At 38.3% G+C, this 14,009-nt stretch overlaps 1 protein-coding gene across 4 annotated transcripts in view; it reads right to left on the reverse strand.

Annotated features, from left to right (window-relative positions):
* The window catches only part of LOC124156323 (sodium bicarbonate cotransporter 3), a 621,570-nt gene that overhangs the window by 134,502 nt on the left and 473,059 nt on the right, over positions 1–14,009 (reverse strand). The window contains exon 1 of one of the 4 annotated variants that reach the window (XM_046530807.1): positions 3,573–3,641. The exons of the other annotated variants lie outside the window; for them this stretch is intronic. The gene's annotated coding sequence lies outside the window, so the exon portion shown is untranslated. Of the gene's footprint in view, positions 1–3,572; positions 3,642–14,009 lie in introns of those variants that run through there. 4 annotated transcript variants of the gene reach the window in all.

Raw genomic sequence — 14,009 nt, forward strand, 5'->3', positions numbered from 1 at the left:
ACCAGTCGGTACGGTTCCCTCTCCTTCCCAAACAGGGAAAATCCGAATATATCCGAAGTTTCACGTGTCTCCACCAATGAAAGAAGGGTAAAAACAAGTGAAGACTCATTGGCACAGTTTGTTGTCGTCATTCTCAATCTTTTTATTTGCGGAAATTACGACTTATTGCTAGATTAAGATAAACGATATTGGATAAGTTGTTAACAATGCTTATATAATGTGTGGTAGTAATGCTGTACCTACAGAATCGAAGGAAACAATATTACAACATCACAATAAAGTTTGTATGTGATGGAGATTGTTGTTGCTGGAATGAATTATTGAAACTATCCTTGAGATCGTAGTTTCTTTTTTTAAATATTGGTTCCGTTTATTGCTATCTATTCATGATTTGGTAATATAGTTGTTATTAAGTAAGTTCCGTCTAAATGTTATCAACGGAAGGTTATGCCATTGGCACCGTAGCAGACGAAAATAACATACAATGGAACGTGAACGTAGGATTCAAAAGCAAATGTAAATGTCATATTAGAGGAACAAGTTAGGAAATTGTTATAAAAATATGGAACTGGGTGTAATTAAAAGAAGTGTAATGACGAGGAAGTAAAGAAATTGTGATTGGGTGAAATACATATGTTTAAGTTGCGCATTCCAAGTGAGAGAAAATGATAATATTGCGGTAAACCTCATACTTATTAACAAATATCTTCTTTTATCGTCAAGGGAATCAATGGCTGACGATAAAATGAAATATAGTTGCCTGTTACAAATGAAAGAAACTGATACCGTTGTGGCAAACTTCATACTTAAATAAAAAGATCTTATTTCTATGCCGAGGGAAACGCTAAATGATGATTGAGTGAAATAATAGTTGCCTATTCAGAGTGAGATAAAGTGATAACATTGCGGCAAAACCCATATTTAATCAAAAATATCTTTTTTATGTCAAAGGAGCAAATAAATGATGATAGAGTGAAAGAAATCCTATTACAAGCGAGTGAAAGTGGTAACATAAATGAGAGAAAGTCATTATATAGTGGCAAACCTAATGTTTATTAACCAATATCTTATATTTATGTCAAGGTAATCAATATAGATGTTGACACAGTGAATTATAGAGGCCTATTCGAAGGGGCAGAAAAAGATAACATTGCAGCAAACCTCATTATTTACTCGGTGATGAGATAAAAACAAAATAAAACGTAGAATGCGCACCGGGGAGTTGATGAAACCCACTAGTCGGTGGCCGTACCGACACCTTTTTGCTGTCGGTACGGGTACCGACGATCTCTCGCCCTCACGTCGGTGCCGCACCGATTGGGTTCGTACAGAATCGCACGACTTCTTACCGGGAGTCGGTGTGACGTCGCACCCGACGAATCGGTGCCGCACCGATCGGTTTGGAGTTACAGAATACGGCCCCAGGTAGGACTCGAACCCGCGACCTTCAATTTGGCAGGCGAGGACTTCATCCCGCCGCCACCGAGGATGACTTATTTTTCCTTGATCATCCAGCCTTTTCGACACTTTATTTAATGATCTAGATTTTTAAGGACATTAAATAATTAAGATTGGACGAAAATGTGCGATTATAAATGCCTGAAACAATTTATCTCAAATTGGTGAGGTTGGGCAATCGTTATGTAGGTACTCGCTCAAAGCTCTCGCTTAATCAAGCTCAAAAATTAATTGTTTCAGAAAATTATAATGGCACATCTTCGTCCGACCATAATATTTTAATGTCCTAAAAATCTAGTATTAAATAAAATGTCGAAAAGGCTAGAAAAACCGTTTTCATGGTAACTGGAAAGCGAATACACAAAATGTTGTCGTTTCCATAGCCCAGTAACTAAAGAGTTGCAACACCATAATTATGGATAAAAAATGACTGAAATTGTCTTCCTTATAACCTCCTGAATTATTGCAGATTCGTCCAAAAAACACCCTGTATAAGAGACAAAGGAAAAGAGCGAAGCAGAGGAGAGAGCAAGAACCTTTTGAAGCAAACACCAGAGCAATAACTAACCGCTGTCGATTTGGCGAAAAAAAATCCTCTCATGGCGCCCTTAAATGATGAGGCCAATTTCCAACCTTTAATAGCTCAGTAGAGGCAAAAGAATTGACCACAAAAAAGACACGAATCTCGTAAAGATTAATGAGAACTGGCGCTCCGCGAGTGGACTGGGATTTGTGTCACAAAAAAAACTAGGATTGGTCATCCAGAATGGATATTGGTAAACTCAGCTCACTTAAACCAGCATCTCAAAAGCATTGGAACGGCCAAAAATGGTGGCCTACCGCAAGGCCACCGAGAATATCGGGCAAAATTGGTATCCCCAAGAGAAATCACGAAATAGCGACGACGACGCATTTCGAATCTTAATTTATTTTGGCTGATTTTATTGGGTTGACGCGGCCAGGATGTGACTTTATCTTCACTAATTGCATTGTTTATTATTATTAAAGTATTCTATCGATTAAGGTAGGTTTATATTCCATGCAGTACTTAAAAATCACTGTGGCAGCTTTTTTCTTCTTCATGGACTTGCCTCTTAAATTCACAATACGGCCTGCTTTATTTCATTTTATAAAAAAAGCCCTGTTCTTTCCCTTCCTCTACCTCGTTTATCAAACACTCTACCCTGTAACACCGTTTTCAACATCCCCTCCCCGCTCAGTGCTCGCCCCATCCATATATTCTGTTTCCTCCAAATGCCATCTAGAACTATTAAAATTTTAAATATCTGTTTGGAAACGGGTGGGTTGTATAGTGTTTGTTTCCATGTCGAAATGTTTCCATGAATTTAATTCTGAAAGGGAGGAATGAAAGTCGACTTCGGAATAGTGCAGGTTGAAACGTTGCGCCTCCTTCGGAAGAACGCGGAGTACAGCTAGAAGAGTCACTCCCTTGGAACTCTAACAGGGATTGCGATACAAATAAAGTAACTGTCTATACTTAAGGATTCGAATACAGAGCACCAGAACGAAAGCCTTATCTCTGATCACGTGACAAGACCTGTGCGTAGACCTAAAAAAACATTCATCTAGCCATCATTTAGACTTCCCAAAACGAATTCAACCAATAATATTAGTTCATCCCCTCGCAGGCTCTTTCGAAAAGGCACTGGAGAATTTCTCCCCCATTTCCTGGTATGATATTGGCACATGGTATTGAGCGCTAGCCATTCGAATACGAATGAACAATACGAATAAATCGGCAACAACTCGTCGAAGTACCAATTTGGTCAACTTGGCTCAACATGAATTTCCATTGTAATTAGTTTAAGACTAAAATTAATGTAACACGAGCGGTATTGAACACTCGATTTGAATTCATGTACTTCAGGAACAGAAATAAATCAATTTAGGTTAAACTATTTTCACGGTGGACATTACACTGGGCTAACGTTGACAGTGTCTATCGCAGCTGGTCACTCAATACATCCTCATCTCCATCGAATTGGACATCCCATAACGGTACAATAATTGATGGAATAGATTACTCGATGGCAATGAGCAAACACTATCTGGAAGGTGCGTAAATATGATGTATCAGAATTGTATTTACTTACCCTTCCGCCTATGGTCGTAGGTCCAACTCGCACTGATGACAGGTATCGAGAAAATGAGAAGAGACAAATGTTCCGGCAACTACATATACCGCCGCCATTCTGGGAGTGAGAGGAAGAGGGGAAGAGAGCTCAGAGATATGCAGGGGATTAATCGACTCGGAGGGAAAGAAAAATTTATTGGATTGCTTTGGGGGTCGTTATCAAATCTTGTTTAAGCCAACATCTTTGTACTCCGTTTGAGGAGTGATTTAATGGTTGTTAACTTCGGGGAAAATATCCTAACTTGAGCTGTCACTCAGGTAATAGCAAAAATATAGCTATTTTTATCTCATGTATAATACTAGATAATTGGATAAATAAGGAGTTGTTCGTCGGTTTTAAGTAGCTTAACCACTTTCAAAATAAGTGGGTTGGTTAGTCATGGGTACATGGGTATTGAATGAGACTGAAAGAGAATCCAGCTTCCACATCGTATCTTCATGAGAAACATCAAATGCGACGCGGTTTCAGGTTTAACTACCACCCTATTCTCATCTAATTAAGAAAATATGAATACCAATGGGTTCCCTGAAAAATATTCACCTCGTTCGACATATATTAATATTTTAAGTTCATACGAACTATTATCGATTTAATTAGGACATTAAGAGGAAGCGTCATTACCGTAAGATTCACAACTAGCTAGATTTTATCTTTTTGCGTGGGGAATTATTTATTGAATTCATACGATTTCACCCTCAAGTTTTCAGTGTGCATAAAGAACTCTTTTAAAAAACCCTTCATATTAGGTATAAAAATTGGAGGTCTGTGGCAAAACCAAGTTAAAATTTTCTAAATTGAAATAAATAACTGTGGCAATTTTTGGCAAGTGTCTAACCTTTATACCCTGAAAATTTTACGTGTATTGCGTTAATTTTAAACGAGTTATAAATCACGAAAAAATATGGCCGATTGGGAATGACGCGTGCTCTGCGTGCGTAATTCCATTGCGGGAGAGGCCATAAAGTTATCATCGTAGCTAGTCCCGATACACTAGAATCGCACGTGTTCTTAAAGAGTGCTTGCTATGACTATTGATCACAAATATGTATGTTGCCGACAAGGACGTGAAATAACAAAGGAAAGACAAAATAAACACAAAAAAATATTCAGGTTATCATTTTAAATGCCAACGAGAGAAATTATCGAGCTAGAAACGAGGGCTGTATTAATGTAATCCCGTATTATTCATCTCCATACTAGTGACACATATATTGCTTACATGATGTAAGAACCACATTTAAGTCATAAACTTATCATGATGCCTTTCTATTCCAGTCTATAAAATCATGGCAGAGGATAATTCTATTTCCCGAGGCTGAATAACATATCGTATTGAAGCAACTAGTTGAAATGCACATGCATTATTACAAAGGCTCAAAATACCAAGAAGATAATTGCTATGAAATATGAGGACGTTCAAATGACGTTCAGCCTCCATGAATCAGTGCTGTCGCTACTTATACAGGTTAGTGACTAAACATGCAAAAAGTTAATTTCAATCATTCATCATCGCTTTCATGTTGAGAAATGAGAGCGAAGCTCGTTGAGATGTGGTAAAAAATGTTGTGCATGTTAAATAAATAAACGAAGATTTACAGCCTGCAAAAACTCATTCAACAAAGATAATACTCATAAAAGTTTCTTTTTTGAGATGCTCGATCCAAAACGAGTACTTTTCGTACACGCTATCAAACAAAATTTTTGCAGTGAGGCTTATCCATCGAGGTTAATAAGGAAATGAAAAATTTAATTCTTAAAATAATTGAGTGCACGCTTTTCACAGCTATCAGAACTGACATAGCGTTATTTTTACGCAAATAAAGTAATTGGACTTCAATTACAGCTTTTTTTTCTAATATAAAAAAAATCCTTTGGTAATCCTAAATTTTATTTTCACCATGGTCCTTGTTATAAATACAATAATATCATTTTTTTCAAAATGCAAGATATTTCCAAGCCACAATTATCGTATGCTAAGAAAGGTAATACCGTAAGATTTCCATATGCGATTTCCAGAAAAAAAGCAGGCGAATCGTGAATTGCAATAAGAAAAGGAACTTTGTTAAATTTTCATAAAAATGACATGTTTCGTCATATATTTTTACCATAAATATCATGAATTCCCTAACTTATCCTGACCTACTCGTAAAATTTGTACAAACAGACGCGATACAATAAGTTAAAAATACGTAAAAAAAAACTAATCGCATGACAAATTTTCCAGCGAAAAACTAACAAAAAATTAGAGTAAATTATTTTCAAATCAATTATCTTCGGATTTTTATTAACATCTGAAGGTATTCCCCGATAAGCAGCGCGAAAATTGATTTGCTAGAGTTGCCTTCACTGATAGAGACCTCACACAAAAGCATTCCACAACTTGTTCGTACGTTGATCATGGAAAGAGTAAAAGCCGCAAGACCTTGGCGGAGCCTTCTTCCAACAAAAGTGATTGCCGATGGACTTAAATGAAATTAGATCCGCAAACGAGAGGTTATTTTCGGGGCGGGGGATCATAAATATGGGCTTCCTGCTTTATCGTTTTGCCATTTCGGCGCGTCAACCCCACCTCCGCCTTTCAGAGTAAATATCCATCTCGCTGGCTCCGGCGAACCTTTCCTTGCGTCATAAACTCGCGAACAGCGACCAAATATACTCAGTGGAGAGGAGGGAAAAATAGTCCGGCATCTCGCTTGAAAAGTGATTTCCACCTAACCTTGAACCTTGAACACGGAACGACCACAAAACTGCAGAATGGATGCTTCCTCTGACACCACCACGGGACCAGTGGTAGGTATTTGTCAAACAGGAATAACAACATGAATGAGAGCCCTTTTTCTCTTGTACGAAATGTGTCTTAATAGCCTCTCTTCTACGAACTGTCACTTCTTTACGAGTAGCCTCTCCTAATTCACTCCCTCACTCGAGTGTTTCAACCCAGAGGATAGTTTGAATAGATGGGGGTAGAGCTCACCTCGAACTAAGTCACAGGCGTGTAAAATTTATATATTCTAGGTAGAGAGGAGCTGGATAACAGTCACTCAATACTTTCAACGATCCAGTTTTTGCAAGGCTGGTAATCTATAATAATTATAGTGAATTAATACGGAAAAGTTTGTGACTTGGCTGCATTGCAATATTTTAAGGGAATTCGGAATTAAAGGAATTGACCTAATTTTTCTGATAAGTTTCATTCATCCAATTCTTCTCGCATCTGGAAAAACTCTTAAGATCTCAGTCTATTAACTACGCAAAGCCTCTTAAAATGCCTTGTCCTTCTTCATCGATCATCTACCAACGAAAATTGATTCTTAATTTTTTTTAAACCCACTCACGTGATTTACGCTATCGCATACCTCCATTCCCTGGACTACCTACCTCATCGAGAATTTTGTTATGGGGATATTCAAAGACTTTCACACGGAATACGAACCTAGGACCTTTCAATCAGCAACCAGGTGCTCTACCCACTGGACTACCAAGGCTCCCTCTATCCTAATTACGATTGAAATATTTACTTTTGTTACCATAGTTTCACACGAGGGCTGCCTTAGAGGATCCTCAGTTTTTACGAATAAACCTAAGGGTTTTCAATCCACGAAGAGTTATGATTATATTGGTGGGCTTTGATAGAAACGGCAACCAATAAGGAGAGTCCTAAGCGGGAATGATAAATCAATCCAGCAACTACTCTGACCAATAAAGCAAACATATTATCCTCGTAGTCAATTACTTAAACACATTACAAAATGAAGACGATAGGCAATAGCTGCGTCGGAGTATTTATAGCAGCACTAGATATGAGTAGCACGAATATTAATAGGGAAAAATTACTTTATTTCATTCGTGAGGAGAGACAATTCTTTTAAAAATTGTGGAGTTGTAACCTTAGGCCGCAACGAATAGTATGCACGTAAATTTGTGTCAAACTACCACTCTTAACGTTTTTCAGACGATTTTAAAGGGAGTTGATTCTATGACTTTTTGTCGTATCTCGTTTGCCCCAAACATTTACTTGAATCAGCCAGAGGTCGGAAGTGGGTTTTATGGCATAACGATTCCGAACAGGAGATATGGAATTCAAATTGAATGTAGTAATCAAATAGTATATAGACTCATTAGGAACAGGGCGCGAACTCTTAAATACTTTTACTATTACTTACATTGCGTTTTTTTTCTTTCTTTTGACCTCACTTATTAACGTTGATCACAGCCTTGGAGTCTCTGAGAATTAAATGCCGACAGACATAAAAAGTAACACAAAAAGGATCAGAGAAAGTAAGCTCTGTAACAAAGTCAAATAGAAACGCATCTTTCGAAGCAACGGAAATGGGAACTTCAAATCCAAGAGGACACTTGGCATGTATTAAAGCCCTGGTGAAGGTGTATAAATATACAGAAACGTTGGCAAAATATTTTGCATTAAATTCTTAAAGACCTACACTACAAGACACAAATCAACGTTTATTATTACCATAATAATCACCGATCTAAACTATATGCAATTAAAATTTCAAGATGACACCTTATGTATGAAGATTTTCGCAGCTTCTTTTATCAATGCTGGTGGTTGGTTTCGGGAAATGCTGCGTAGGTTACATTATTTGCTCGACGTTTCAGTCCTCCTTTTTCGCGTTTTCAAGAGAGCGTTTTTTCTCTTGAAGGAGTCCCCAGCTCCCAGTAGGAGTGAAACGTTGAGCAGATAATGTTACCTGCCCATCATTTCCCGAAAGCAACCACCAACATGATGCCTTATGCTTAAAGCGAGTAACTCTTCGCGAAGGAAGACCGTTCCAGCGATAGCGATGCGTCTTCTTTATGATTGTGCAACAATAAGTGGGATGGACCGAGGCAGTGGCGGATCTATGGGGGTGGGTATGCCCATGCGGATCTATGGGGGATACGGGGTAGCCCCCCTACCCCTTGGGTATCCAATTTACACTACATAGAACGGTAATTTTTTCCGACCCACACTACTGCTGGTATTTTTAACCCCACTAAGAACTCCCCCATAACTAAACAAAGAAAAAACAAAAAAAACCCTACAGCAATAAATGAACCATGTTAACCAGAACACTAATTAGAAAAAATAAGAGGTCGAGATAATATTATCTAGATAGTAAATAATCATAAAATTTCAGTTTAAAGGTTTTGACAGATATGCAATTTTTGACATCAGTTGGTATCTCATTCCAAATGCGACAGGCAGTGACGAGAAAAGATTAACTGTAAACAGCAGTGCGATGCCCAGGGTAACATAACATATTATGATCAGACCTAGTGTATATTGTAGAGACAGACGGACAACTAAGGAACAAATCATGCAGGTACCTTGGTGATTTGTTTTTAAATAGTACAAACAAAAAGGATCCCAGAAGGTATCCTCTACGGTATTTGACGTTGAGCCATCTTTAGGGTGTGTGGTAGGAGGGAGGGATTGATTCGACAACTGCCTGAGTTTTAACCTGAGGGATAGGGAGAGAATGAAGGGAGGTTTGCAGGAGAAAGAGAGGGTTGCCGGGCGGGAGGGGAAGAGAGAGAGAGTCACAACGACACCCCAGATATCGATCGTCACCCCTCCCCTCAAAACCCTCGCCGTCAACTTCCCCTCTTCTCCTCATCCCACTGAATACGAGCCGGCACCCACAACCACCGCTGGGGCATGAAAAACCTCTCGCACTAAACTCTCGCTTCCATAAGCAAGAGATTCTTCTGGAGCAAAGGTTTTTATATTAAGTGAACTTCCCAGACTGCGAACCACACGAGGCAGAAGAGAAGTTCAGCATTGCAAGAAATTTCTACAAATTTGTTGCCAGCACGTAAAATTAAGACTATAATTCTGTACCTCGGAGATAAAGGACACTATGTCTGTTTTCCTAATTTTTCAAAAGAGCAGTCTTAAAGCTAAAAAAATAATCAACCAATAATTATTATAAGGAAAGGTTGCCAATAACATTGTGATAAAAATTTTTTACACTTGTTACTTAACCTTCAAGTAATTACTCATTAAATTAAAAAAACTTAAACTGCTCTCCTGACAAATTTGTTAAACAGACATAGTGTCCTTTACCTCCAAGGTAGAGAATTGTCTCTGTCACGCTTTGCGCCATTCTTTTGTCGATCATGCCAACTAACGTTATTCAAGTCCAGTCATGGAACTAATTTATTGCCTGTAAATGAAATCATGGTAATAATTGTGTCGTCTTTGTGTTATTCTTTTGTCGATCATTTTGACTAACGTCACTGAAATCGATTCAACTTTTCAACAATGGTGTGAGGGACCATTCAACTCGATTCAAGATATATTGAACAATCACTATTTGAAAGACCTAAGCAAGATGTTCTTAGTTCTTTTGTTCGCTCTCGTCTTTCCCTTGGGCCAAGTACCTGCTCGCGCCCAATGATCTTCGATAGATCACAATTCAATTCCTTTCCTCGAACTCGTCATCTCCGAAAATAGTCAAATACCCTCTCTTACATGCCCCGATTTCCCTGACTGATTTCTTTATCGTTTCTGTCTGGTAATTCTAAGTTTTGTTACCTTCCAAACTATTATTTAAGTGTCCTACCAATGAAGGTATGTTTATGTGAGATATTTTGAGAATTTCCCCGGTCTGTCCCAAACCTCTAAACTTGGACATCCCTATTCAAATCGAAAAAAGAACTAATTTCTTTCACTCTATCTAAAAATCCTATTTTATTCGCCCCCTCCCTCACTTACCAAGCATTCTCACCTCTAACACAGTTTTGAAGATCCCCTCCCCTCTCATTACTCGCTCCATCCAAACAAACCCCGTCTTAACCTTATGTCGTCTAGATTGATTAAGATTTTGGGCATCACATTTTGAAAGAAAAGAAAAACTTAAGAAACAAGGACGAGGTGATGACGATAGTAAAACAGTGGAGTTATGCCAGTGTTAAAAGACTGGCTGATAGGAGAAATGAGTGGAAAGCTAACCAATCCTCGGATTATTGGCTCATGATTATGACCAAAACTTTGACACGTAGCGACTCTAAAATGCCAGCTCACATCCTTTAGGCTGTAGGGTAGACATAAAAACGAAGAATATGAATTTACAGAATGTCAACTTTTTTCCCATATGTATTAAATAAAGCACAATGAATGATAAAACAAATTGGACTCAAAATAATCTTGCTAAAAGAAGTATTGATTGTGTTATATATTTACATTGCTCCACCAATTTATCAAGTATCACTAGGCCGTCCTATATGACATAAAAGATTATTACGGAGGCTTCCGCGGTGATTAAATTGATGATTGGAATCCGGGTTAGTTCCGCTTCGACCCATTTTCGGTCACTTGAGATTTTGGACCCGAAGACGGGAGCTGGAACGCGCCCGAAACTGTCGTCCATCAAAAATGAGTCGAAGCCGAATTAACCCTGAAACCAATCATCAACATTAAAGATTTCTGAGAGATAATTCTTCAGGATTAACGACTATTATAGGTCTAATGTTTAACCATCTGCGGAGAGACAGTACTGAGATCACATTTAACAATACAGGGAAAAAAGATGCGTAGTCAAGGCAACATGAATATAAATTCAATCGAAAGAGATTAGAGAGGGTGGTAACACCCTTTTAACATGAAACACCCTTTTACCTTGTAGTCGACACACTGGAGATATACCCCAAACTTTCACCAGTCAAAAGCGAACACAAAAGTGAATTCCTTTAGGACGTACATCGAGGCGATACTAGGCGGTGGCGCGCTCGCAAAATTCGTTGATATAAACCCCATTCCAATCCTTTCCCAGTCTGTAGTGATCTGGGAATCCGATACAGGGGAAACGCAAATAGGATTCCTTAAAACCAACAGCTCCTGCTCACACCGCGTTCTCGAAGTCCCTTTTATATCGGAATGGGCAACTCCGACCGTCGTCTGTTGAACGCTGGGCTACAGCGAAAAGTGGCTGGCATCCGCAATATCGGAATCCGATGACAGGGGCCATTTCAGGGTATTTCGATCCGGTTCTCAACACAGCCGTTCTCCCGGCTAAGAATTTTCGCTCACGCATCGGGCGCAATACGATTACGAACCTCTCTTAAAAATTTAGTAGCACTTTTCCCCAATTATTTAATGCGTAAGACGCGTTTCGGCTCTTGAAACCATCATCTGGAACAAGACACCACAGTACATGAAAACATCACATTCATACATTTGCGGAAGAGGTGGGGGAAGATTCGACTAGTTTGAGGAAGGGGGTGGGAAACAGACGCGCAGCGGGGAGGCAGCGAGAAAACAGGCAACTAAAGAGATGCGGAATGTGGGTAGGCATCTCGCTTGCTGTACCAGTATCTCAGCTTCCGTTGGACCCAGGTCCTTTGGACGAAACCCCAGCACGACGAACTGCTTTTGATGTGGATCTAGTTGTTAAGTTCACATACTTCGGAGTAAGGTTCAATTTGAGCCATTTCCGGTTGAAGGCTATGTTTAATTCTGCTTTACGGAATTTCACTGACAAATTCAGGTAGAGTTTGGCCAGGTAGAGCATGCTGTGCTAGCATTACGAATAAGTTCATCTGAATCAGGCGTGATATAGAGGAAATTCGGCATGTGAAAATGAAAGGTAGTTGCACTTTTCCAAAATTATTCTTCATACGACGCGTTTCGAATCACAGAGCCATCATCTAGTATAAGGTACCCAATATAAGAGAACGTCAAGTTCATACCTTGGATAAGGTTCTGCTATAAGTAAGAGTTGGGGGAGGATTTGACGAGTTTGAGGAAAGTGGTGGGACCCTAAGTTTAAATGGGTGACGGCTTAAATTTAAATCTGTCGTCAGCGGCTTGGTACGTGGCCATCTCTAAGTTCGACGATAAAATCAACGCTTAGGATGAAATTTTCCGTGTAATACGGACAAAAATATATTTTTAAAAACAATTCAAAATGTCCGGTGAACAAGATCGTTTTGCCCGCAGTTGAGAGAATGAATATCACACTATAATTGAGGACTGAGTTGAAAATATATAAATACAGTATTAAAGCGGCTAGGCGCCTACTAATATTAATAACAGCAAATTATTATTAACCCCATAAATAGTCTGTATGAGTCAGTAAATGTCCAGTGGATACAAAATAGATAAGCGATTAAATATGAGAGAGGATAATTTGCCTTGATACCCATAATCCCATTTATGTTAGTGAAAAACTAGAGTTAATTCTTTATTCTTATTCACATTACTTCGAAACATGCTACAGTTTTTGTTTCATAGGCCAAACAATAAATTTTCACTTAATTAACAGAAATTCTATATCTATGAAGCCAAACATGAATCATACGCTGTTGAATTAATAGGTAAAACAATGAAATGAAATCACTCTTCTGCTGTTAATTTGCTCGGCGGCAAATCGATTATTGGAATTCCAGGCAAAAAAATCGATGGAAAATAGAACATGGAAATCAACTTTCTATTCGAATAGCCTTCAATCTACAGCCTGAAGCCCTATTAGAACTCAATGATACTCGCCCGCTTCATAAAAACAGTTTGGCCAATTCCGAAGAGGAAATGCGATTTAACAGTAATCGAACGCCAAGCCTCACGCCATAAATACCCTCTCTCCGACCTTTAAAAGCTGGTTATTCTCTAAGCAAGCGCCAAGTTTGCAATTTAACTACTTTGATTCACCCACATTCAGTCCTCTTGGTTAAGAAACCATATGCAGGCACAAAGCAACAAGAACAGCATTCACACTAACCCATTACTTGATTAATTAATAGCTCTATTATCCTCTTAGAAAAATTTCAAACTACTTTTCGAAATTAATTTTGCGGTGGCTTCATAAGGAAAGATAGCTCCGATGTGGTTACTAATGCAGGTTAAAAGAAGCGGGTTCATAGAGATCCAACGCGAATATTATATTCAAATCAAGCACCTGATTAAACTATGGGTTAATTAAAATAATAACAGTTTAATTGCATCTTCACTCTTAAAAAGTAAAATAAAGACACTTAAATTACATATTAATCTGAGAATAAGAATCTAAATACAGATATTCTCTAAGTAAATACTTCTTTCAAGATTTTAAGTTAGCTGTGTGGCCGATTTCTTTCAGATTTCATCATTAGTTACAGTAGTAAATTATAATTTTTTGCCATTCATGCGACATTCATAGTCCAAATATACCTAATACACATTATTTCAACGTACACCATCATTGCTTAATGATTTAATCGAAATTTCCGATTTAAAACATAATCACTGGATGATATAAGAGTCAATTATGTTCAGAAATTCATTGAATATGAAACGGTAATTTCAGCATTATGACTAAATTCATATTCAATGACCATACGATGACAAAATTAATACTAATTTATCCTCTCATTTCAGTGTGCAATAAGGACGTGCAATTTATCTCCAGAATTATG

The sequence above is a fragment of the Ischnura elegans genome, chromosome 3, assembly GCF_921293095.1.
Source record: "Ischnura elegans chromosome 3, ioIscEleg1.1, whole genome shotgun sequence".
Taxonomy (NCBI): Eukaryota; Metazoa; Arthropoda; class Insecta; order Odonata; family Coenagrionidae; genus Ischnura; species Ischnura elegans.